The 24,046-nt window shown below is 37.9% G+C and overlaps 1 protein-coding gene across 1 annotated transcript in view; it reads right to left on the reverse strand.

The window, feature by feature from the left end:
* RAPH1 (Ras association (RalGDS/AF-6) and pleckstrin homology domains 1) overlaps positions 1 to 24,046 on the reverse strand; it is a 98,936-nt gene that overhangs the window by 35,794 nt on the left and 39,096 nt on the right.

Raw genomic sequence — 24,046 nt, forward strand, 5'->3', positions numbered from 1 at the left:
CAACGGGCTGAGGTCAAGTACCAGGTCCTGCACTTGGGCAGCAGCAATCCCCAGCAATGCTACAGACTTGGGACAGAGTGACTGGAAAGCTGTCTGGCAGAAAACAACCTGGGGACATTGATCAACACTGGCTGAACATGAGCCAGCAGTGTGCCCAGGTGGCCAAGAAGGCCAATTTATTGCCTGCATTTACTGCATTGTATCAGAAATAGCATGGCCAGAGGTACCAGGGAAGCAATTGTTCCCCTGAACTTGGTGGTGGTGAGGTCACACCTCAAATACTGTGTTCAATTCTGGGCCTCCCACTACAAGAATGACATTGAGGTGCGGGAGTGTGTCCACAGCTAGGCAATGAAGCTGGTGAAGGGTCTGGAGAACAAATCGGATGAGCAGCTGAGGGAGCTGGGGATGTTTAGCCTGGAGAAGAGCTGGCTGAGGGGAGATGTGATCACTCTACAACTACGTGAAAGGACAGTGTAGTGAGGTGGAGGTTGGCACCAGGACAAGAGGAAATGGCTTCAAGTTGCACCAGGGGAGGTTTAGATTGGAGACTAGGAAGAACTTTTTCACAGAGAAGGCTGTTAAGACATTGACAGGGGCTGCCCAGGGAGGTGGTGGAATCATCATCCCTGGAGATATGATGAGATATGCTCAGGGGGACATATGGTTGAGTGGTGAGTTGGAAGTGTTAAATTAGTGGTTGGGCTTGATGAGCTTAAAGGTCTTTTCCATTCAAAACAATTATATGATTCTAGGATTTTCAGGCTGTTTTTTATTTTTTGTTTCATTGTACCTTTTTCAATGTCACTGAGCCCAAGAATATTAACACATTAACATCTTAATTTGTACCTAATTCATCAAAACTTCAAGACACTGCTATTAGCCCCACATTTAATGTGTATCCCTTGGAATATTGACATTACTGAAGTGGGTTTTGCTGATTTTCTTTTTTATAATAAATGAAAGCAAAAAACCAGGACACTAGAACAAGTGTGTTAAGTGGTCAGCACTGGAAGGGGAAAGCCAAATAAGTGAACTGCAGTTCTTCTGTATTTTTTGATAAACTCATTAGGATGGGTAGAATATCCCCATCCTAAAAACAATGTGTGGCAATAGTGGCACAGTCTTTTTATAAACAGTGACTGTGTGGTTATAGTAGCAGTTGATGACTATTCTCATAACATATGTTTTATTGCAGTTCTTCTCAAAATAATGCAGAATAACCTTTATCCGAGTAAAACAAAGAGAAACAAGGCATTACTTTTTTCCAAAGCTCACTAAATGCAAGTGTACAGCAGCCCTTTTCCTGGTCCATCCTTCGTATTGTAGACTGAGCCCACATTTCCTCTTTCTTCCTTCCCGCTTTAGAATTTTCTGTGCCTCTGGCACATTCCTGACTTCTTGTCAGGATATTGTACTATGCTAATAAATACAGAAGTGCATGTAAAGCAGTAGGATTGTTTTGGAGGTTGTGTCTGAGAATTAGTCAGCTGAAAAGTTTTTAAATATCACAAAGGCAATACATGAGGGTAGAGCCACGTTTTTCTTTTGTTATACTTCTGTGCAGCATTCACAATACTTTTGCTATTAGAAGCCTAACTCCAATACACAGGATGGCTTCTGAATGAAAACTGAAAAACAGAAGACATTTTAAATGCATCTCAAAGTCACCCTAGCCTTGGTCACAAATTCCTACAGAAGGGATTCCCCCACAGTCTATTAGGGCAAAGAAGGACAAGGGATACTACAAGGCAGTCCTTATGAACTGAAATGCATAATGGTATCTAAGAATCTCTTCAGAACACCCCTGGTGGTTTATCAAAATTACCCCGTACTTAAGCTTTTCACACTCTCCCCAATGATTTTGGATCATACTACAACAACATATACTATCTGGCAAAGTATTAATGCTAGAAGTGTATTTACTTATAGCATCATTAAACCAACTAGTTGGGAAGAAAATGGTGACGCTACTATCTGAAACTTGAGGAAGAGAAGATGCAAAACTAGTACTTTGTCTCCCCTCAAATGATGAGGAAAAGCAAAAGTTAAGTTTGTCCATATAAAAAAAAATGTGGATGTCTTCATCTCTGGAAAACCTGTGTTTCCTAATTTTCACAGAACGGCTGAGATCATCTTATTCAACTCCCCTGTTCAAACAGACCCACTTAGAGCCAGGTACTCAAGACCACGTCCACATGGCTTCAATTTATCTCCAAGGATGGAGACTCCACAACCTCTTTGGTTAACCTGCAGCAATCACATGCATTGCAAGAAAGTATTTCCTGATGTTCAAACAGAGCCTCCTGTGTTTCAACTTGTAACCAGTTGCCTCTGGTCCTGTCACTGACCTCTACTGAAAGAGCCTGGCTTTATCCTGTCTTCTCCGCACTGTCCCTTCAGATATTTGTACGCATTGGTAAGTTTCTCCAAGACTTCTCCAGGTTGAATAGTCACAGCTTTTTCAGCCTCTCCTCAGAGGAAAGATGCTCCATTCCCTTCATCTTCTGGCCCATTGCTGCATTTTTTTCAGTAGCTCCATATCTCTCTTGAACTGGGGGTCCAAGAACTGGACACACTATTCCAGGCATGGCTTCACCAGTGCTGACCAACAGAGAAGGATCATCTCCACTCACCTGCTGGCAACACTCCTTCCGACCAGCTCAAAACACCATTAGCCTTGTTTGCCACAAGGGCATACTGCTGGCTTGTGGTCAACTTTGTGTTCACCAGGAAGGAACTCCATGTCCTTCTCTGCTCAGCTGCTTTCCAGCTGGGTGGTCCCCAGCACAGACTCATGCATGGGTTTCTGCCCAGGTGCAGAACTTCACACTTTCCTTGGTTGAATGTCGCAAGGTAATTGTCAGCCCATTTCTCCAGCTTCTCCATTTCTCTTTGTATGGCAGCATGACTTTCTGGCATCACAGCCACTCCCCTCAGATTGGTGTCACCAGCAAACTTGCCAAGGGCATGCTCTGCCCCATCAATTAACAAAAATGTTAAAGAGGACTGGACTTAGTATTGACCTCTAAGGTACAGTGCTACTTACTGCTCTCCAGCTAGACTTGGTGCCACTGATCGTTACACTCTAGGCCTGGCCATTCAGACAGTTTTTAGTTCACCTCATTGTCTACTTATTCTTCCCATACATCAGCAGCTTGCTTAAGAGAGCTAGCTTGTCTATAGGTTTAGGGCTGAGTGAAAGAGGATCTAGAGGGGCCATTGGAGTAGTGATGGAACTGAGTAGCCAGATGCAAGTGGGAGCAGAGAGACCAGTCTGAGTAGTATATTTTGGTGTGGACCAGAGTTAGGGGACTTAATCCAAGCCTGAGCCAGAAATTAGGGTTAGTATTTGCCCTGCCATCCAGATCAGTAAAATGTTGACAAGTACTGGACCTAATACTGGCCTCTGGGGTGCACTACTGCTTAATGGTCTCCAACTAGACTTTGTGCCAGTTTGAAGGTATGCCAGTTTGAAGGTATGCTTCAAGAATGGCAGAACAGAATCTTATTCACTAGGAACATACATGCTGCCGTCACCTGAAAGATTATTTAAATGCGGATGACAAAGCTAATAGTGACAAAGAAAAAACATAAAATGCATTTGCAAGGAATTTTCCAGGCTTTTTTATCACTTGAAGCATCCATCTGCACTAGATTATCTTCCTGCTTGCTTCTGAATAGCATCTGTCTTCTAACAGCTGTAGGCCAGGCTTCTCACTGGGGCTACCTATGGCAAACAGTTACAGGAGAAAAGGGACTAGGATCTAGGAACACAAAAAAGCATGAAAGAGAGGAAAAAACAAAACCAACCAAAACAAACCAACAACTAAACCAGGAAGGGGAATAGGCCTTAGAAACCACAGTAAAGCAGTAACATATTAGACGAGTCAATGGGACTAGTAAAGAGTTTTAGCTGGACAAAAAGCTGAATTGATAAGTGGATCAGAGCAGAAACACAGATTTGAGAAATGCAGGCCGTTTGTCAGACAATGTATCCACAACAACGTATTATAATTAATTCCAAGACAAAGGTGACATTAAAGCTACACAGGAACATCACAATAAATATTGCATATTAGTACAAAGCAGCTAGTTGAATAAAAAAAACAATCAATTTTGAGTGTTACACAAAACCCTGCTACTAACCACCTACGTCTTTTTTAGTGGTTTCCAGGTGTAGGAATCACAGCTTCCTCAAAAACTGGCTGTAGGAGGCTGGAGTTTTCAGATCATTCCTTGTAAATCAGAAATCAGTTGCTGAATTTTTAGCTGCATTTAAAAAACCCCTCAAACAGATGCTTCACATCTGAATCAGATTAACTTAAGAGGAATGAAGCCAACTTCACAACTGATTCATTAAAAACTTGGAAGGGATTACAGTGCATATTAACCAAATTCTACAAAGCAGGGAAATCAACATTCTTAAGAAAAGTTTTTGTCTTTCAGATAAACAAAAAGAAAAGAATGAAGTATTAGATAGTTGGGAAGAGAAGGCTTAACATAATTCCTTTCCTCTAGATGCTGACATACATATCTGAAGCATTACATCATTAAATCACTTTCTGAATAGTTTCAGCTTTACATGCATTAGAATGGTACAAGAAGTGGTAACTTCAAAATTCAGAACGTTACATTTCTATTTCCCATTGTAATGTCCCAAACTGAGATATATTTGAGCCCTGAACACTCTCTCAAAGTTATTTGTATGTGCTCCATTTCACAGACATAAGCTTAGTTTTCAGTGTTTGATGGCTTAATTCCAACCCTATAGGGAAACAAGCTTGCAGATTTTACATTAAAATACATTGCTTTATTTTCAATATTCCATAACTAACTTCAACAATATGCTTCCACTTCTTTCTGTTTTCAGAAAAAGGGTTTGAATGCTGTGTGAACAATATCACAAGGAACTACATTTCAAAAAGAAGAGATCACGACAACAAATAGATCATTTTTTGTGCTGAGGTCTACCCTATGCTGCAACAAGAATTGTGTTTGTGCATAGCTGTAATACAGAAGGAATCCATGGCTAGAACTTTTGCAATGAGTTAGGACTGCCAGAGGACAAAAATGATGTTATTCCCCCAAAGTGTCTCTAGTCTCAACATAAGTGGTACATAGATCAAAGAAGGGGAAGAATATAAGACACAACAATAAGAAAGAGTTGACACACCAGGCACACCAGTAGAGCACTGCAACATACTACAGTTAACTGCTCTAACATTTTGCTACAATTGCAAGGAAAAACCCCATTTCTTGTGACTGCTTCTCTCATATTGTGGCTTATCTAATGGTACAGCAATCAGAGGAGGTCTAAACAGCAACATGAACTTCCGTTTCATCTTTTTACTGTAAATATTTCTCTGCAGGATGTCACAAGAACCAATAGTGTATCCACAGCAGCGCTGCATGCTCTGTGATTCAATGTAGAGGGCACAACAACAAACACTATCCTTCAACTATCAACAAGCTCACCAATAGCACCTGACACAAAGGACTACAAAGTCTAACAATAAGCCAAGACAAAGTTTCATAAATCCAAACATTTAATTTCAGGAGGCTATTAGATTGCTGTCCATGGGCACACAATGCAATGGATTTAACACTTTATGCATTTTTTCATTAAAGTTCCATATCATAACCAACACTCACCCTGTATATAAATAACCAGAAAGGAGGATATGAAAACACATGGAGATGAAAAAAAAAAAAAAACCCAAAAAAACACATGGTTTCTGTTTGTGCCATAGTCACTGTTAATCTATTTGAAATCAAGCAGGGTTTGGTGGCTGCCTGCCTTGCTGGGAGTATGAGGGCAAGGAGCTGATGGGGGGAAGGAAAGGGGTATGCATTTAAAATTTAAGTGAAACAATCACAAGACCAGAAAATTACTTGGCTTTGGCTGTTTATACTACTCTAGGAGATAGTTTGAACATTGTTGTCAAGATCCATGCTGAGCATTTTGAGAATGTAAGGTGTAGTGGTTTTGTCTGGGCCAGGTTTTTTGGTAGCAGGGGTGGCTACAGGGGTGGCTATTTTAAACAAAAAGAGTTTCCAGAAGCTTCCCATCTAGCTCCCAGGGTTAGAACCAGTCAATTCTAAGATGGACTCTGCATCTGACCTAGGCCTGGCCAATTAGTGACTGAGGTGACACCTCTGTGAATAACATATTTGAGAAGGAGAAGAAGGTGTTGTACAGTTGCTAAACTGCAGCAGCAACAGGGAGGGAGAATGTGAAAACATCTCGCAGACACCAAGGTCAGTGGAGAAGGAAGTGGAGGAGGGTGCTTAGGCATTGAAAAGGCTCCCCTGTGATATGTGGTGAGGACTATGGTGAAGCAGGTTGTCCCCCTGCAGTCCACGGAGGCCACCAGGAGGTAGAGACCCACTTGCAGCCTGTGGAGGACCCCACGTTGGAGTGGGTGGATGCCAGAAGGAGGCTGTGACTCCGTGGGAAGCCCACACTGGAGCAAGTTCTTGGGAGTCTGTGGGGAGAGAGGTGCCCACACCAGAGCAGGTTTGCTGTCAGGACTTGTGATCCTGTGAGGGACTCAGGCTGGAGCAGTCAGTACCTGAAGGACTGTTCTCCCGGTGGATGACCCACACTGGGGCAGGGTGTGAGGAGCTGCTCTTGTGGTAGGCCCCATGCTGCAGAAGTTCGTGAGGAGCTGCAGCCCATGGAAAGAATGCATGCTGGAGAAGTTCGTGAGTGAGTGTCTCCTATGGGAGGGACCCCACAGTGTAGCAGTGGGAAGTGTGAGGAGGCCTCCTCCTGAGAAGAAGCAGCAGCAAAGTCCATCTGTAATGAACTGACCATAACCCCCATCCCCTGCGCTGCTGGGGAAAAAGGAAAGCGAGTCCCGTGAAGAGGAGAGGTGGGGGGAGGTGTTTTTAGGACGGTTTTATTTCTCATCTCCCCGCTCTTATTGTTTCTTTAATAAATTAAATATTTATCTCCCCAAGTTGAGCCTGTTTTGCCCATGATGCTAATTGCCACGTGATCTCTCTGTCCTTATCTCATCTCACAAGCCATTTGTTATACTTCTCTCTCTCTCCTGTCCACTTTAGGAGGGGGAAGGATTTTATGACTTCGTGGACATTGGGCTAAACCACCACATAAGGTATTTAAGAAGCAAACTAATTTTACACTTTTATTGGAAAATACAGACTACTTATGCCTTGCAAACATTATCCCTGTTGTTTTGAAGTTGCCAAGGTATATTTTGTCACTTCAAGCTTGCCTGAGGTTTCTCCACTACAGTGTCTATTTCTAAAAAGTAATCCAAGAGTGGTTTGGAGTAGGCAGTATAATTAGACGGATCTGACACCTCAGCTATTGAACCTTTAAAATTTTCTTAATAACGTGAACCTATACCTTCCTTGTCCAAGCTTGCTTTTTCATCAAGGATACTGATAGCTTACTTCAGCCCTCCTACTCTATTTGCAAAAGGAATTGTCTACAGAAACCTCAATTATTAACTGAATGGCAATTTGTACTTTCTTAGTACATTATTGACCTATTTCTGGTAAAGAAAATGAATTTTTTATCAGGAATTGTACATAGCTGACTAATTAGACAACCATCTTACCCGGATGTTCTCCCTACTTTATATCAAGACAGGATTGAAAAATAATTTTAAAAAATCTATTATTTCCAACAGTTTCTCTTCAGCACAGCAAGTAGCATCCTTTAAGGATACTACTGCCTCTTAACAGTACTGAAGACTCCCACATATTTTCCCCAGCTGTGATCTTTTTCATTTTCTTAAACTAGTGAATTGGAATAGGAACAAAAGAACCTGCAACTCCATACATTTCCTTTTCAGCTAAGGCATTCTGCCTGCTGACATGGCTATTAAATATTTGCCAGGAATTTTAACACTTTGATAAATTTGCAAACAAACAATAAAATTTAGCCTTTAAAAGCCCCTTAAACATTCAGGAAAATCATGTAAGTAAACACACAAGTGCCTCCAAAGGGCAGGGGTGGGAAGAGCATAGGACACACCAAAAGCATTCTTTCTACATAGGAATAGTCACATACAGGTGGAAAGAAGAAGCATCACCTTGGTCAGCAAATGAGAAGGCTTTCCTGCAATGTTTCTCAGAAGGATTGAGGTTTCCCTGTCCAAATAGGAGTGCTTGTGCAGAAAGAAAGAGAAAGAACATAAGTCAAAAGAAGTCAGTAATTTTATAGTGTCTTGATTACAGAAAGTAAAGCAGAGTTTAAGGAAAAACACCCGTATGTCATCAATTTATTTTCCTCCCATAAAATCGTGAACATTCCCAAATATTACGAGTCTAACACACTCATATGCAAGCAGTTGTGCTGAGGACAATATTTTAATCTTAAATAAAATTTTGCTTACCTGCTACTCGTTTCTTTTCTGCAAGAGACAACTTATTTTTACAGACATTTAGAAATATAGAAGGAAGCAAACATGTACTTAGAATGCTTTACAAAAATCCTGTACAGTCTTGTAAAATCAAACATTCTACTTCCATTAGCAATAAAAACTGGTCTTCCTGGAGAAAAGGAAGACCAGTTCCTTCTAGGAAGCAAGAAGGACTTCTTGCTTTCTACACTGGCTGCTGCTTCCATAGTTAAAGAAAAAAGATGTTACCATAATAATAATCCAAATCTGACAACCAACTTCTCTTTTTCCCTTTTCTTTTTAAATACTTAAGTCTCTCTTCTTGTACAGTCCAAATGATGTAAATCCAAGAAGTTCGAAAAAAATCCCCATACTTGTCTTGGAAGAGAAATTAGCAGAAAATAGATTTTAATCTGTTTAAAAAGCAGAAGCAACCAGTAGAGGACTTCTGAAAAGGCAAAACTCAGTTAATGACAGTTAACAAATTAATTATCTTTGTCAGCATTTACTACAGATGAATAACAAAACCATTTGAAGAACCATATAAATACAAATCTGCTAAGCAAACTAGACTAACTCTGCTAAGCAAACTAGACTTAACAAGAGTCTTAAATGTATCTCCTGTGTACCACCAATGCACTGCAAATTTTTGTTTGTGTTGACTGGTTCAATGCTATTTAGAACAAGGTACATCAACTAAGCACCCTGCTAGACTCTTGCTTAATAATGAGCAGCACAGAATCCTCATTTCTTCTTCAGAGCCACAATAAGCTATAATCTCCTGAAAAAAAATGAAGAGACCATGACTACAACTCCATGCAAGGCAATATCAACTAGTTTGGTGAACGCAGTTCCTGCAGGTGGAGTTTACTTGATGTAACTACCACATACTGGGATAAGTAATTAAGGATCTGTAGCAGACTTTAAAAGTTACAGATTGGAAAAGACTCTACACAGCATCTGAAGTAAAACCTAGGCTTCAGCGCAAGCTCCTCCTGGTTCTCAGTCACAAATACAGGCAAGTTGTGCAACAGATCAAATGAAAATTTTTCTGCCTGCAAATTAATTACCACGTCTGTGTCTACATCATCATTTTTAGAAGCATAGCAGTGTTGTCTAGTGACAACTCAAGCACACACTAATGAGAGCTTTGTGATGCAGGATCTAGTATAATTAAAAGGTCTCATGCATTGTTTGCAGTCATACAGAATTCTCAGATTAGACTTCCTGACATAACCACGCAATTTGGAAACAATGAACTAATACATTCTGCTTCTTCTGCATACACAGATTTTCCAACAACTTCAATGATTCTTAAGAAAGGCTATCATTTAAAGAATAGTTCATTTACTCAGCCTAAGCAAGCCTGAGACAATGCTAACATCGCTGGTGAATCATATAGCTATGCTTAAAAGGCAGACTCATCCTCTTTTTATGATTTCTGCTAGGTGCATTTTTACTCTGAATTGCATCCTTTCTTACACAGATACAACATATTACAACAGAACTTCTGGAATAATTGCTTGGCTCAATCCATAGCCAAAAAATATACACAAAAATCCAGAGACAACTTCAAAGAAAACCTTTTAAATAGCTTCTTAATAGCTTCTTACCAGACATCATGGACTCCATTTAATATGGATCACTTCCTATTAGTAAATGGAGCACTGCAGTAGAAAGAATGTTACAATGTACACTTGTAGGCTCTTCCTTAGGGTTCAGTCATGTCAGGATAAAGAGGGAATACTGAATCTCTCTTTAAAGGAAAAATTATTCTGGAAATCAAGAATTAAGGTACTTCATGGGAAAAGGTGTTGGCCAGTAAAATGTCAAGTAACAGTGCAGTGACAACTACCTATGTGAATTTGAGCTGGAGGAACACGTCTAGAAATATAAAGGTAACGGTTCTTTGTCAGGCTCCTTCTGTGCATGGCTCCTTCCTACTGTATAACACATTCTGCACTACTGTAGATACAGAGAATGAGCAGAAGGAGCAAGGCAACAGGAAAACCCAAGTTCTAGGAATTATAGCTTGGCTAAACAACAACTACGTGCACATAACATTTTAAAAGTATTTGACATAGAACAGACGAAAAATAAGTTTGATTTTAGAACATACTACTCTTTCGGAATCTAGATTTTTTAAGACACTGAATCTATTTCAAAGGAAAGACTTCAGCTCTATTATCAAGCTTTAAGGTGAACAGATGTTGCCCTTTAATCAGGCTCCTAGGAATATTCCATTGTTCAGGGGAAGATAAATATTTTGTTATCTTTTCTTAAGATACCACAATCACATTGGACCACACAGAGGATCTAAATAGCCCACTCTTCCTCTCTGCTCCTGGAGATCAAACATATATGAAAGCTCTGACAATATAAACGCCCGAACTTTACAAACAAATTAACCTACTTTTCTGCCCCAGACTAAAAAAAACATCAATGAAACCTAGGAAAACCAAAACATTAAGTACCCCTTGGTTGACATTTTTTTTTTCACCATCAAAGGCATTTGTGCTTTTTCTACCTGCAATGATAACTCATGCCCTGGCAACAAAGACATCTCTCCCTAGTGGACTATCTTCAGTTCATTTAGGACATACTGCTTTATGTAATTGGAATTGATTTTATGTCCTGTCGCCTCCCCCCCCCTAAAATCATGCATTTTTTTTATCCTGTTGAAGTAAGCTGCCTGCTTCCACGGTACAAGACCATCACTTCTTATCATCCATAATTTCAGTTTCAAATTTTTTTTCACTGTCATACAATCAGAAGAATTAAATGTACTTGGAAAGTAGAAGTAAGTTTTAAACTTCAGGAAAGTATCAAAATTTGACAAAAGCTTCAAAGAAGGCAAAAACTTGCACTTCTTTACACTGAGTATGGAGTTATGTAAAAGCTAGGTTATAATAGTGTTGGAAAACTATTTAACTGCTGCATTCACTGAAATACTGAGTGAAGCTTACTCAGTATGAGTAACACCGATTCAAAGACTCACTAACTCCTTTACCAAATTCTTTAAAATACCACATATTTTGAGGCCAGCATTTAACTAAGGGTGCAAACTCAAATTGCACATATGTGCACAGTCCAAAGCTAGCTATTATTCTTTACTTTTACTAGGTTTTTTAAATCTGTATTTTTTATGCATAGGGCAGCTATCTCAAAATCTAGCCATCAGTTATAGCCACACCCTTTCATAAGCTTTTGTATAAAATTACAAGTGCAAATGTGGCGCAAATGAAAAACCTTCCCAAAATTCTTTCCACTGTATGTAGGGAAAAAAATCAACAATGTTAAAATTTTCTACTACAAGGGAATCTATAAAAATGCTTTGTCAATAAAAGAATTTAAAAACCAACACTTACACTTTGATATTTTAAATGACGGATACAGAGCCAGACTCCACTTAAGATTTTCAGTCTAACACCACCCCTGCTCAGACAGAACTTAAAATACCGCAGCCTGGTGAGCATCCAAGAAGGCAAATGTGATAGGGCTTTAAGAGGATTCTTACAAGGCAATAAGAAATTTTTATCATTGATACACCATCAAATCATGTAATTTGCACTTCCACAGAAACTATTTAAGTGAAAGATCAGTTGATATAAACTGTGCTACAAGACTTTACAACAGCAACCCTGTACAGCCTGTAATGCTAGCTGGAGATTGAAACTTAGTTTATCATCTTCATAAGATACTCTGCCTTCTCAAAAAAAAAAGAGCAAATATGAAGCCTAACATCAGTTACTGAATACATTTGCAACTTCTTTTTGTGCCAAAATCACTTCTCACTTCTTTTGGGGACAATTTTTACACAATACATAAAAAGCCATACAATTATGTTTTAATGCTTCTTCATAATGTGCAACAGACTTTGAACTAAATTTCAGAAACTCAGTTTACTTCAAAAGACATGGACAGGAAAAAGTGAAAAAAACACTATCCGAAACTATCAAAGAATAGGAAAACTGTGGACATTGCAATGATGACAAAACAGCTGTGTGCAAAAGTATAATGTAAAGAAACACTTTTACATTAAAAAAAATAGGAGTATGATGGTCAAAAATAACAGAATTAACAAAAAAAAAAAATCAATAAGCCTACTAATGTCTCCATAACAAACTTTAGCTAGTCTGGATAATCACAACATTAGAAAACTAGACTTCATGCTGTTAGAAAACAAAATTTAAAGGACAGGATAATTTAAGTGCAGTTCACTCAGCAAAGACAGTTAGCTTTAATGTTTATAAAAACATGGAATATAGTCTTCTAAATTACGTTTTGGGCTTCAGTGATTTCCTATATCCTTTCTTGGAAGAAAGGAATACAATATCCATTATCTTCAGGTCTATATATCAGAAATTCATGGAGCAGTTGTTGAATACTGCCATTGCACAGTGTCTTTGGAGAACCCAACACAATACTGCTCTTAAATACAAAGTAGCTACTTATGACAAAGTTTTTCAACACTGAAACGTTTTTATAGACATTATCAACCCTACATCTACAAAACATGCTTGCTAAACATGATAGAAAAGATGGGCTATTAGGAAAACTAAAATATCTTTCAGATTTTCATGATATAATTAAAGTTCCACTACACTGAACAAAAAGCATATGGCCAAAAGCTCAAGATTTTCTACCGTATTATCCATATTAGCTCTTTTGTTAAAAGTTCAGTGGGTTGTTTAAATTCTTAAGGTTCTGAGGTCTTATTTAAAAAAAAAAAACAAAACAACAAAACCAAACCACCAAAAAACCCAAACATGACCAGAAATTATTTCTAAACTAATCATAAATTACTGAGCACATTAGGACTTTTTTGCAGACAGTACCTGATAGGTGGATTTTTGGAAGTAACTATCATTTTAGAAGAGGCAATCATCAGAGCTTGGTTCTGCAGGATACAGCTGAGTAGCCCATCTTGCAACTGTAGCAAGCCATGAGTTCACAGGTAACACACTGTTATGTGTCACCCGATTTCTTCAACTCTACTTGCACATTTTTCCAAATGTGCATAATGAACACAATGCGCCTTCTTGTTACACATCTGATTATCACTTTGTGGGACAAACATAGAAAGCTTCAATCTCATCACTAGGAGACAGAGGTGTATCTAATTTCTCAAATTTTAAGGTAAGGGCCTAGAATACATAACATTCAGTTTTAAACGAGTAAAATACAGTAAGAAAGGTGTCAAAGGTGTTCTTTACACTGCATTTAGAAGTGAACAAATTAATAAATTTAGAAATGAACAAGAATCAGGAGGAAGTTTGTGAAAAAAGATGACCTGGCAATCTTGCAAGATATGTTACCTTATTGTTCTAATGCCTTAAATGTGTTACATAGAAAAACTCCTTTCTGGTTAAATACTATCTCTAGATTCAAAGATATATTTCACTCGAAGTATGTAAAACAGAATAACTTACCTCAATAAATAGAAAAAAAAAAAAAGATAAAGACACTGAGGACTTGTGCACAGAAACATCACTTGCAGAACTACCAATTTAACACTAACACACATCTAATAAAACCAGCTGGTGGCACTCTTGTGCCACTATTCTGGATTAAATATGACAGTTGAGAAACACAATAAAAATATTTAAGTCTCCTTCTGTCCCTGAAAAACAAACTAAGATGAGAAAAACTGAGTAAGCAGTATCCAACAGAGAGATCTACGCTTGCAAAACTTTGCTGAAAAGATAACTACTATAGCTTTCATTTCAACTAGACCAGTACACTGAATTCTTCAGACTCCCGCTTAAAGAATTAGAATCAACTATTTTCTGAAACATACCTCAAGAATTAGAACCAGTTTAAATATGATTTTAGTAATTTTGTCCCAAAGGGGGACAAGGATGGGAAAGGAGAACTGCCAATTTTCTTTGCAAAGTCTCTGAGATTACATACTCATGGAATGTGTAACAGCACACAATATAAAATGATAAAAATCTAATTAAAAAAAAAAAATCTACTTTCTGCTTTCCTTTGCAATGTGAGCTGTTCAGCCCAGGGAAAAGCAGGCTCAGGAGAGACCTTGTCACTCTCTAACTACCTGAAAGGAGGTCCTAGCCAAACGTGGGTCAGTCTTGTCTCCCAAGCAGCAAGTGATAGGACAAAATGTAAAGGCCTCAAGGCCAAGGGAGGTTTAGATTGGAAAAAAAAAAATTACTGAAAAGGTTGTTGACTATTGAAACAGGCTGCACAGGGAAGTGGTCGAGTCACCACCCCTGGAGATATTTAGAAGTCACGTGCTTAGGGACGTGGTTTAGTCATGGACAGGTCAGTGCTGGGATAATGCTCAGACTCAATAATCTTAAATGTCTTTTCCAACCTAAACGATTCTGTGACTGCACAGAGCAGTCATTTTTTAGTAAAAAAAAAAAAACAAACAAAACAGTTAAGTGTAGTAGCCTTATCCAATTGGTAACTAGAAAACAGGCAATGATCACAGAATCTTAAGGGTTGGAAGGGACCTTGAAAGATCATCTAGTCCAATCGCCCCTGCCAGAGCAGGACCACCTAGAGTAGGTCACACAGGAACTTGTCCAGGTGGGTTTTGAATGCCCCCAGAGAAGGAGACTCAACAATCCATCTGGACAGCCGGTTCCAGTGCTCCATAACTCTCACAGTAAAGAAATTTTTCCAAAGAAGACTATAAAGCTTGACTGGAATGATATGCATGGTTACCTTACTGCACTGTTGGGATACTGATGAATTAAACTCAAGTTGCTCAATGTGATTTTTATGTTGCAAGCAAATTGATACAACTATTGACATAAACATAAGCCATAGAGACATGTTGTAGTAACTTACAGGAGTCAATTCAGCTTCCTCTTCTGGAAAGTTAATGGGACGGTTGGACTGATCGATGGAATGTCCCATAGAAAAAGTAAAAAATGTAGGAAAATGGGGAGGGAAGGATGCAAATGGGCAAAAGGCAAAAGGGAGAGAGGAGAAAGAAAGGCTTTATTATCAGTCAGAAGAGTGAAGAAAGAAGCAATGATGACAATTAACTTAAGCAAAGGTAACAAAACTAGGTTATGAAGTTGCAGTGTTCCTCATCCAAATTTCTTATGGCCAAATGATGACCTGAAGACAAGAGGGAGACTGAGTTGTCTCCCATGGGAAGGAAGAAGGTGATAATATACAACTATGTTTTCAACCAGAGTAAGAGGGAAAACAGTCAACCTCACATAAAAGCACTGCAGTAAAACATCTGCAGGCACACAACACAACATACTTTCTACTTTTGTAGAAATAAATCAGAAAACAAATCCAGATAACACTCTTTGCACAATCACTTTCTTACTGAGCTAACAACTTAAGAGTGAAATTCTCTAATCTCTGCAAACAGAAAAAAAGTATACCATCACTTTAGGAAAGCTTTCTGTTTCCCATGCCAGGTCCCCCATACCAGTAAATAACAAAATACATTTATTCAGTAATTGTCACCAAAGTGTAAGAATGTCCATTTAGTAGAAATTTATCTTACTTCCACTTGGTCATACTGTTTTAGATCTCCAAGCACTCTCATACTGCAATTCATTTAAAAAGAAGTGAAGAATACACTTCTGTATTTCTATAGTCTTCAGTGAGGGATGCAGAAGAGAAAGCAGAAAAAAAAAAAATCAAAACATTTGTGGCTCTGTACAAAATGTTCACAGTAGTCACATGCTTCTAAGTAGCTAAAGCATCAAAATTGAATATTATGCTACTAAAAACTGGTGTGCCTAAGATTTCCAATGTGTCATCCAATGCTTGCTTCTTTTCCTTCAAAGGTACAGAAGTACTTGTTGCAGGCATGTTATATAACTCAGTTACCAAAATTAAGGCTTGACAGATGCAAAAGGGTACAGTTCATTCACATGAAAACCTCAGAAAAGTAAAATAGACACTTAGAAACTGAAGCAACAGCATTAGATAACAGAGCTGTCAATACTTGTATATACAAGAAATCTTTCAGTTGCTTATAAAAATTTTGCCAAGCTATAACCACTAAGACAAAAATTTTCCATGATGGGTTACTGTTATAGGATGATTATTAGTCATTTACATTAGTCAAAGTATTTCCAAGAGAGGAAAGTATATGTCATTTAAAATACAGGGGGTTTTTGTTTTTTTTAAAGGCCTCTGCACATCTGACCAGGAAACAGATTACTGGCAGGGCCATCCTCAAAGATTTGCTTTGTGCTGTCCCACCTGAAGTTACCCAAATTTGTCTGAGCATAAGCCTATGGACTACAATTTCAGTTCTAAAAAGTCTCAGTGAAGTCTGGTGCATCACAACTACAAAAACCTCAAGCTTGCATCTGCTGAGAGAGATGACCAATTCCTTCAACTTGACTGCATACTAAAAACCTTGAACAGAAGACTGGCCAAAATCGAGAATGCTTGGGAGCACGGTGGGAGAGTACAACAGCCTTCTTCAGACTGCAATGTCTGGCTGCTGCTGAGCATATTAGAACCAGACACAGAATCTGAAGCTGTGCTCCCAAGTGACCAACCCTCCTCCTGAAACTTGTGCAACTCCATTTCACTGCAGGCGACAATTTCCTAACTCCAACTGTTTAACTTTGCAACTTGAAAAAAATAAAATAAAAATCAGGACAAAAAAGTTAATTTACAGCAAGTATTTCTTAATTACTAGATGTTTAGACTGTCATGCCAGCTCTGACCTCTTGAAATTCACTGTAATGTAAGAAATAAGCCAGTAGACATTTCAAAATGAAATGAAACTGCTGCACTGTGTGTCTGAGGTCCACTATTCACCAGTCTGTGCATCTTCCAGGACTGCAATGCTTCCCCATCAAACACAAGTGTCCTTGACTGATAGGATTACAAAAGCTAGTAAAAATTTCAGTTCAAGCTTAGTTTCACTACTGATTTCAAGAAATCTAAAGCCTAAACTGCAAGGTAGTCTTGACTTCCCTTATGTGCTCTCATATCTCATGTGAATGACAGTGATCTTGACCACGTAATCCAGTGGATCAATGAACAATTAATTCAAGATTACTTTTCAGGGAGACCACAAGCTGACCCAAATCACTACACAGTTGCACAAACACTAGTGCCAACAGAAGGCAGGGCAAGACTGCCCAATTAAGCAGTAGCATGAACCTAAATTAGGATAAACCAAATACAAAATCCCAAATAATATTTGTCTGCAGGGAAGAGGTTTCAAGTAGTGGCATTTTCCCTAAAGAAAAAATATAACAGGAAAAAGTAAATAAGATGGAGTATCATTTCACAGAAAATGGTTGTCTGATATGTCCAGATATGTATTAAGTAAAAGACTGAAAGAAAGGAAAAAAATACCAAACTTTAAAAACACTAATTTATGTGTGCTGTATTAGTTGAAGAATGTCAGATATTTCATCCTGTAGATGGCTCCACCTGCAGAACAAAAAACAAGACAACAAAGCAGCTAAGAAACCTAAGGAATAAAAGTTCACATGGCTTTAACTGGTTTTGTTTGAATCTTCTGCCTTTTACACTATACAGTTACTAAGTAGTAACTGTTTAAACTAACATTTGCTTATATGTCTGCTGATTTCTAAACTACTAATCAGCCCAAAAAAACCAAATCCCTACTGTTTACATGAAAAAGATCAATCACTAGAAGGGAACAGGTGTATACAGCTAGGGAATTAAATGTCACCAGTCTACCCTTTTGGTTAGAAGCAGATAAGCCATACAACAAAAATTAAAACTGCATGCATAAAGCAAACAATTGATGTGGCTGCTCTAAAAACATAAGACTAGTAAATATCCAACACAGAAAACTGTAACCAAGACAGCAAATTTGGTTAATTAAGAAAACCTTTTCCTTGTATTGACAGACAAATTTTATTATCCTATAACAGACTAAACACTAACCAACGTGCAAAACTGACACAAGGAAAAACCAGTTCTCAGTTGTTTCTTCAGAACATGAAGTCTCATTTTTTTAATCCACACTCCTTTACAAGCCTGCCAAAACCTAATTTTCATCCTGTAAGTTAGAGGTAGATGCAACAGAAAAAAACCCAAAACTACATAAATTCTTTTCTCCTCCTAAGACTTTAATGTTCCACAATTGGTTGCTGTGTTCATTTTTGTCATCTGTCCCAAATTTGACTTTTGGCAACCTAAAGTAAGGAGAAATAAGTAATCTGTCACTAATTTCCTACAGAGGTAGCATTTATCTTCCCTCTTCTAATTAGATGTTGCAGAGAAAGTAAAGGAATTTGTCTTGGTTTTAAGTGGACTGGTGTGTATCTACAAAGAAACTGGATGTTTTAAAGCTCTATTTATTAATCACAACTTGTAGGGTTCACTTTTATACATATATATATATTCATATACTTACATATATATTCATATATATATATATCTCTTCACTGGAAATGGCAACCAGAGCATACATATCCCTGCAGTGCTTTTGACAAAATTTGTTAACATCAGAAGGCAAGAATTCTCAGCTTGGGTTTAATGCTTGGTCCATGACTGCTTTTTCTGAGGGGTGTGTTGTCTAGATTTATGTGGTCATTGATCTATGGTATTTTGTCTCTTGCACATGAATCTAGTAAGAGTTCAACCTCTGAGCAGCTATTTTCTCAGCTTGTGTGTATCAATGATATCCAATGATAAGTTGGATATGCTGATCAGAGAATCAAGATTTGCCAATACAAGGATAAAGTTTAGGTTCTCATTTCCCTTTCACTTATTTTAAATCTCTGTACCCCAATTTTTAAAACTCACTGTGTCCCACGTAATTTAGTCTTTCAGAATCTCTCTCTCGGATTGCAATTCAAAATTCTTACAAAAGAAAAAATCATCCCTTCCCTTCATTTGATTTGCCGATTCTGCAAGTATAAAGTGGAAAACAAAGTTTTAAATGCTAGTTTTGCAGGCATTGGGAAGACTTTATTGATAATCTTTCAGTTCTAGTCCATCATATGATGAAAACTGTTCTACTATCATGCATAAACTTAATGATAAATAGCTAAGCACATTTGATTACCAAAACACATATGTGCATAACCAAAATTGGTTAGTAATTGGAAAATGGAAAGAGGAAGAGATAGTCTAAAAGTCTTTCCATTAACTATTTTCAGCTTAGGAAAAGGATAACTGTAAATACTCTAGAGTACACTTTGTATACAAAAGTAAGGGCATACTAGAATTGGTAGGAAATGAGATTAATTTGGTCTTCTTTAAGAGTCTTTAGAAGAAACACAAAACAAACCTCTGTCATGACCTGCTGTATATCTGTGACTACTATCACAAATCAGGAACTAAAATCCTTTGCATTTGCTAACCAAACATAAAACATGGAACATAGGATAACAAATCTTAAGCTCCCAAAATATGAGAGCAAATAATGCTCTATTCCTCCAAGAGCTAAAATAGACTACAACTGTTCTTTAAATCATCTACAAATATGTGAGGTTCAGCCATTCAACTTTAAAATAAAGACACCGTTGCCTATCGAAGACCACATATATTATGGGTTGATTTCTCTGCATACGGAAACAGTTTGCTGCATTTTCATACATCATCACATTAGTAATCATGCATAGAAGGTGACCTACAATAATATTTAATGGGTAGAAAAGCTTCTGCATTATGCTATTGCATAGCAAGTATTTAGTGACATGTCCATATAAGAACCGGGCAAATTTGCTACGGAACACAAACTTTACTTTTCTCCAGTCCAAGTCTGCCACTTTGCTCCACAGGAGTTATTGGCAAATACAAATTTGTCTATGTGTGCTGAGCTTACATTACAATCATTACTGTCATGTCCCAAAGATCCATTGTTTTCCCAGAAAGAAACATTAATGTTTACTCTATAGTGCCACCTTCTTTGCCAAATGAAGCAAAGAATCTCTGGTTTTAACACACTGGCAGTCCCATCGTGATTTTCGCCTCTTACACATCAAGTCTAAAGCTACTATGAATTTAAGTAAAAGTTAAAAAAAATAATTAAGAAATCATGTAGCAGTATCAACTACTAAATTATGCATTATCTTCATACGCAAGTCAGAATCTCTCAGCTGTGCAAATTGGGTTACAGATATAAAGAACTCCCTCATGTTAGGAGGGAGGTGGGTTGATGCTGTACTGTGCCAGACCAAATGCCAGACTTCAAACTTATCTGCAACCTCTTCACCAAATATGTGCAGAGCAGTAACAAAGACTGTTCATGAATGGAACCCTTTCACCAATAAGACATAACTAGCTACATGAGCATGATCAACAATTGTCTATTCTCGCTCCACTAGTTTCTTCTCCTATTACTCTAGCACAGCTCACTGAAAATAAAGACAATTTTTTAGTGGCAGAGGAACTCAAAAGAAGGAAAAAAGATAATATGGGTGGGTAGAGGGGACAAGTTAGTCAAACTCATTGCTTTGCCTACCTTTAGGTCATGCTATTACATCACTCATTTAGCCAACTTTTCAGTAAAGTATCCCACACGCAGAAGCCAAGTTTTAAAGTGTATGTTGCTCATCACACAACTAGAAACATGGAAGACAAAACAATCTACCAATTTAAGGAAGAATGCTGTTCAAGCAAGGAGTTGAGAAATAATTTTGAGAAAGACAAATATCAATTTAGTAAAAGTTACAGGGGGCTAAGGTGGAATGGAAACAACTTTTCTTGCTCAGTAATGCTGACTAAAGATAAGAATTGAAGGTCAGACAGACAACACTTAGTACCACTAAGACAAGATCCCAAGACTAGAAAAAAAATAGTCTTTGGAGACATTAATGTTCACAGCATCCAAAAATATAGTGTTTTGCTATGATAGGGAGAAAAATAAACAAATAATGACAACTACTAATAAAACCATGTTTTTAAACAATCCAGGGAATTTGAATCAACTCTTCTGAAAGCAACATAGAGACAAATTCAGAACAAGAATAAGGGTGGTCCTGGTTAACAGGACCACCAAGAGTTACCACCTGTCATGATACTGATGTATCTTCAGACCAGGAAGTTTACAGCACAGACTGCTAGGAAGAAGGGGAAGACAAAAACAATAAAGTGCTTGTTCAATTCCTCAGGCAATGAAATTTCAATAATCCATTACCACCAATGGGTGCATTCCTGCTCTCCCTTCCAGCATCCAGTTCTTGACTACATTTGCCTCACTGGACATAAGCACTCATCAGGCTCATCTGAGTCTATTCAATTAAAAAAAAAAAACCCACAGAATGAGCCCCAAAATAAAAGTGATAAGCTTGGTGGCATGTGTGAAAGTTGGGGTAAGCGATGAGAAGAGGCAGTGTAATTAAGGGAAGGAGGGAGGGAGTCACATCCTCCCATTTTTTGTTGCCGTGGAACTGCAGCCTCTTTCTGTAACATTTGTCACTGTTATCAGTCAGAAAGTATACTAGACTACACACACCCTCAGTGGGCTAGAACAGTTCTTTTACAGGAGCTCCCTACATTTCCAGGTCAGAGAGATCTTAAATGCACAGCAGAGCTCTTTTTTAAGATAGAATACTGAAGTTAATATCTACAAATCTTCATTTCCTTTTTCAGACAAGTATTTCCTTGTACCAAGAACAGTCTTCTGTTTTACTTAGTTTTATTGGAATCTCAAGAGGAAGAGCCTAACATTAAGTTGTGGAAGAAAGGACGACTTTTTAAAGTACCTATATTGCCTGGAGAGGACAGAAATGACAGGTCAAAAGGGCAGCACTGCCGAGTCACTAACTTCTTTTAAAAAAGAGCCAGGGCAGCAAACAAAAATATTAAAGGTCAGACTGCAGACAGTCTCAAGGACAAGAGGCAAAAGGAAAAGAACTAACTTGAAGCACTATGTCAGAATTTGTAAGAATTACAAATCTCAACACAGATCTGCTATGGCCATGAAGTAATAGGTTCTCTCACTTTCTTCATAAAACCCAGGGCTTTCTCCTACGTGTACACTAGGTCTTGTTCAAAGGTTACTTCCTCAGAGGGTCTCCATTAGAAACAGCATCATTGACTCAACTGTGTGGTAGAGAGGGTAGACTTCAGCCTTGTCAGGAAAAGGTGTTTTGGCTTGCAACCTAATAAACCCCTGAACAGTAGTTTTCAGGCACTAAAACAACAAAAAAAGGAAAAATTCTGTTGTTGGCACTCAATGACTTTACCCAAGAATCCTTGGGTCCCTGCCCATTTCTAAGGTAAATTTCATGTAAAAACTGCAATCACAGAATCTGTCACAAACTTTAAACAAATGTGACTTTCCCCTTTTCTGTACACCAGTGATGAGAAAAAAAAAAATATGCTTCACAGTAAAACATCTCATCTCATAGCAACTGTAATATTGAATAGTTGAATATTAATATTGTAAACTTGGAAAAATGTCTTAAGAGTTGAATACTTTCCTCAGGCTACCAAAATTTAAAAAGCACAGACAGACCAAAAACAAAGCATCACTGTTAATGAGCATAGAGGTTTCTGCATTCAGGAGGAGAGCAGAGTCAAGTTACCAATACTTTCTGGTTGCCTCCTTCAAAGGAATTATTCTTTTCAATTTATCTGAGTAGAGAAATAATAGCCACATTCTTATGAGAAACAATGACTGAGTTTACAAAGGCAGCTCTTTCACATCTTTGTGAGGAAAGATTTTGGGGGGTGATTTTGAGCAGTCAGAGGCTAAGAGCTCACAAAACAACTGAGAAAGCAACCGCAACACTTTCAGCAATATAGATCATTTTTCTACAAAGACAAAGCAACTTCTTGACCTCTGTCTTTTGAGTCACCAACATCAAGTTACTAAAGTGTGGCAGGTGGTTTGATGATTACTAATACCTTTGAAGAACTAAAAGATTTGAGAGACAGGAGAGGCAATCTTACTGATGCCTCAAGTATATCACTCCTGAAGCCGGAGAGGCTGAGATCTAGAGGGAAAGCTGTAAAATCAACTTCAGAAAACATCCTGCATTTTGAAAACTTAAGAAATGCAAAATTCAAGTTTCTTATGCTATGCAAGTTACAGAAGCACTTAATTCAACTAAACAAATCTTTTTAGCCTAGAGACAAAACTGCAATATTGTCTAACTTTCCACATTTAAATTTTTAATTTGTAAAAAGAGAGATATCAGCATGAATATCATAAATAAAAAAAACACAAAACCAAGAATAAGTCTCATCTTAACACAGAAATAAAATTAATGACAAATCAATATAATCAATGCTTGTCACAGGCTGGCTCCAACATAGGCCTACAGCAATAATGCAAAGGTTTGCATTTTAACTTTGCAAGGAGAAAAGGACACCTTTCTATCTACCTCTGTTTTGCTTCACTCAGTACAAATCTCCAATAAAAATACACTGACCACCAATTTCTGATACAATAGTTAATTTAGCTAAACTGTCACTCATTCATTTCTCACTATTTCAAATGAAGACTTAAATCTAAGTATGGTTTTGATGAGTTGATCATTAGAGTGACAAGCCTGCATCATTCACTCTTTGCATCAGAGGAACTTTTACTGCAGATGAGTAACAGCATGCTTCCAGAACATCTCATTCAAATTAGTGTTCGTTATTGATTAGAATAAACTCAGCTTGTTCCAGTTTTCTCCCATAAAAAAGAACATGCATAGTAGTACAACTGACTTTTGAACAGGCCAGATTTCTGTTTCAGAGAGCATGTCTACAAGACAGCTTCTAGTTTA

This window comes from Colius striatus, chromosome 11 (assembly GCF_028858725.1).
Source record: "Colius striatus isolate bColStr4 chromosome 11, bColStr4.1.hap1, whole genome shotgun sequence".
In the NCBI taxonomy this organism is placed as follows: domain Eukaryota; kingdom Metazoa; phylum Chordata; class Aves; order Coliiformes; family Coliidae; genus Colius; species Colius striatus.